The following is a 3,744-nucleotide window of genomic DNA, read 5'->3' on the forward strand; positions in this document are numbered from 1 at the left end:
GCGGCCCTTGCTTGGCTTTGCCTGCCTCGCCCCAGCGCTGCGGGCAGCGCTCTGGTTCCTGCCCGGCCGGCGGGAGGGCTGCGGGACTGCCCGGGTACGGGTGCGCTTTGGGATAGGGAGGGAACTGTGGGGGGCAGAAGGCGCGGGGAAATGACACCTGTGAACTACTTGAATCCGTTAGGTACTACTAGCCAGCAAGTCAGAGTTTTGGTAGAGCTCTGATAGTCGAGAAAGTTTGATATTCTGTGTTTTAGTTAAATGGGTGTGAAGACATCTTTTCAAATAAAAAAAGAAAACTAGTAACCATTCCAGGCGTGTTTATCTCTTTGTATTTGTTTGTTCAACAGCTGTGTAGAGCTGAAGTGGATTTGTTTTGTTTTGGTGATTATAACATTATCTTTGTACTTTTGTCCTTTTTTGGATTAATAATTGTTTTCAATTTTTTTGCTATTTCTTGATCAGCATATCTTTGATACTTAGTGGAGACTGACAAGATGCAAGATGCCTTGCACTCCTTATAGTTATGCAGTTTGTATAGTTATGCAGTCACAGCACAACTCCAAAGACTTCTATATTTCAGCCAGGGGTTGGTTAGTTATAGTTCCATATTGGGTGCAAAAGGCAAACTGTGTAGTTAGGGAAGAGAAAGAGACTGGGTTATATTTAATGAATGGGTAATGTTACTAAAAATAAAATTAATTATGATTAGGTGTAAAACAATGATTTCTTAGTAGCAGGGACTTCTTTAGGTGTAGGAAGTGACACAGAAAATAATGGCACCTTAGCCACAAACTAAGCCTTCAGGAAAGGAATCCTTCTGTGTTAAAGAATCCATTGATGCTGCAGTGCTACTGTATAGGAGGCTTTTTTTTAATCATCTTCATCTTAACTAGCTGTTAATGCCAGTATAGCTATTTAATGTGCTTTATTTAATATGCATCAGCATTTTTGAGTGTTCTGTTGCAGAATCAGCAGAGAATACATTTTTTACATTTACTGGTGGTGAAACCATATCTGGGTTGTAATTGTGTAGTGCAGCTAGTAAAGGCCATTGGTGCAGAAGTAAAACGTATTTGGATTTGAGGTGGGTATGGAAACTCTAAAAGTGAAAAAAAGAGTAAAAGGAATTGAAGTATTAACCCCACACAAAATGAGAAAACATTTAAAGTACAGCGTGGCTCGGACCAAGTAAATTAATATGTTTTGCATCACCTCACATGATGAACTTTGTGCAAGTGAATCTTCTTTTCGTGGGAATCGATACCTGCAGTTCTGGAGACAAGGAATCGCTTCAGCTCCATAGTGAACAGTTTGACCTCCTCTTATAGAAGAGTTAGGCATACATGTTAAATCACAGCTTTGATAACAGTGTGCCCTTGTGAAGACCTAATAGAAAAACTGCACCATGAAAAGCCTAATGGAATGTTGTTTAAAGTACACAAGAAATCTTATACAGACCCTACAGCATACTAAGTAAGGACAGAGTAGCAGAGTCTAAAGGCTGTGTTTTCAGCTTATACCTCACATGTAGCTTTTGTTCATTTGTTCTTTGGAGTAAACAAGCATACAGTTTGTGCTGTTGCATTTCTGGAACACTGAGAGAGGTGATAAGCGTTATTTTAGAGATACTATTTTTGCATCAGTGAGGCCACAAAAGATATTTTATGTAGTTGCTCTAAATAGGACAGGTGTTATTTTGCTACTGTTTCAATGTAGCAAAAACCACCTAAAGGTTTGACATTGAAATGTGATATTCTGTTACTGATTTACGTTTCTAAGTTATAAAGTGCAAGCTAGACCTGTGCGGTTTGTACTTCAACTGGCGTGTACCAGTTGCATTGAACAAATTGAAGCTGAACCACCAGCTAAACCAGCAGCTTCGTCTTACCCATTTTAAATTGTGTTACATTTTGGTCCTTGTTTGTGTCAGAGTAACCCAAAATGTCCCGAGTGTTAGTCCAGCTACCTGGTCGCCAGCAAGTTCTTTCCGCGTGGGAGATCTTTCATGTGGCCTGCAACACAAGTTCTGACTTTGTATCAGAGCTTCCAGTGCTCTTCTAGTTAATCCTTCAGAACCACGCGAAGAGATGGCTGGAGGCCTTCCTGAGCAGTGAAGAGTAGTTCCTAGTAGTCCCATGCCTCTTGATCTGGTAGTGAAAACCTTGCAGAAGGTTTTCACAATAAAATTTTTCTTGTTATATTTATCCTGGTTTAGGATTTCAGATTTCAGCAAGATGAAAGGGAAATTCAGGCATGTTTTGTATTATTTATCCTCTCATCTTTCTACTTCTTGCTTTCTAGATCAGATTCAAGCCAAATCATTTAAATCTCAGCTGTGCATCTAAGTTGTTTCATATTGGAGTTGTACCTTGGAGTGGCATGAGTAGATAAAGTTTAAGGCTTTGTTGGAAAGGCAAAACAGAAACAAAATTATGATCTCTCTCTGTCAGTAAACACTTGTACTAAATCAGCATAAAGAACGTTCAGTTTTACTCAGAATAAAAATAAACAAAGGTTAGCAAGTAGGCAGTACAAATTAGGACATTAGCAGAGCCTCAGAAGCTGAATTAAAATGCTATTTTTAATGAAATGCTATTGGTTTGTATATCTGCATTTTTATGCTGAATTAAAATGCTATTTTTGACCAATGCTATTGGTTTGTATATCTGCTGATATTCATCAGTTCAGCTACCAGCTCTTAGATAAACTAGTTGCTCACCTGTTTAAAAATAAAAATAACTCTATGGGTGATTTTAACAGCTTTTCACTTTCTTCCACCTTTGATAATTTGAAGGTTTTCTGTATGAACTGTAAGTAATGTTCTAAACAGTTCAGAACCTTCAGTGATTAATAAAGTTTGTGTCTCTAGTAAATAAATCTCTAGTATTGCCTGATTATTTTTTAGTAAATTGGCATAAAACGTTATTAATGCCTTTCAATATGTGCAAGTGCCATTACTCAGTAGTAGAAAAAAATTAAAATGTATGTTTAAGTTTCTAAAGTTTGATAGGCAAATGTATCTAACTGACAAAAATATATTTGTTCTTGCAAGGGTCTTTTAATGTAAGGTGGCAGATAGCTAGTGATGGAATGCTAAATAGCTTTTGCATGTTTTCGGGCTTGCAGCTGTGTTCTTGCCAAGATAGACACTTGCCAATTTTTTTCTAAATTCTGATGGACAGAAAATGGCTTCTGCACTCCCAAATTTCCCAACTGAGGATACTCTTACAATATCATTATGCATTTTTTATTTGCGACAGAGGTTTTCTTATGTGGACTACTTCATCTTGCAACAGGTGGTGTGCTAAACCGTCCATAGTGCCATGGATTTAGTAGGAATCATTGAAAAATGTGTTTTCTTACCTTCTAAAGGTGCTTTGGCTCTTTTGGTGGTTGTTACTGGTTTTTTGTCAGTGCATTTTTTCAGTTTTGTGAAACTTTCTTACATTTTACTCTTGCCTGTTATTCTTGAAGACTGGATGAACAATTAGAGTGATCTCAAGAAGATGGAACAGGATAACTATGTACTTTATGAGCCAAATGGACTTGAGAGTTCTGGTTCTCTTCTGTCCTTTCCATTTTATTTAAAAATGTCACTGTGATGTCAGTGGTAAATGTGAATATTTTCTGGAGTTCTCTGGTGGTGGGCTAGCCACTAAAACATGAACTTTCAATTTATCTAATGTCTGAATTTATTTATGCTTAAGAGTTCCTTTTCATTCAAATGAAAACAGTATTTTCCCT

This window comes from Geospiza fortis, unplaced genomic scaffold (assembly GCF_000277835.1).
Source record: "Geospiza fortis unplaced genomic scaffold, GeoFor_1.0 scaffold186, whole genome shotgun sequence".
Classification (NCBI taxonomy): Eukaryota; Metazoa; Chordata; class Aves; order Passeriformes; family Thraupidae; genus Geospiza; species Geospiza fortis.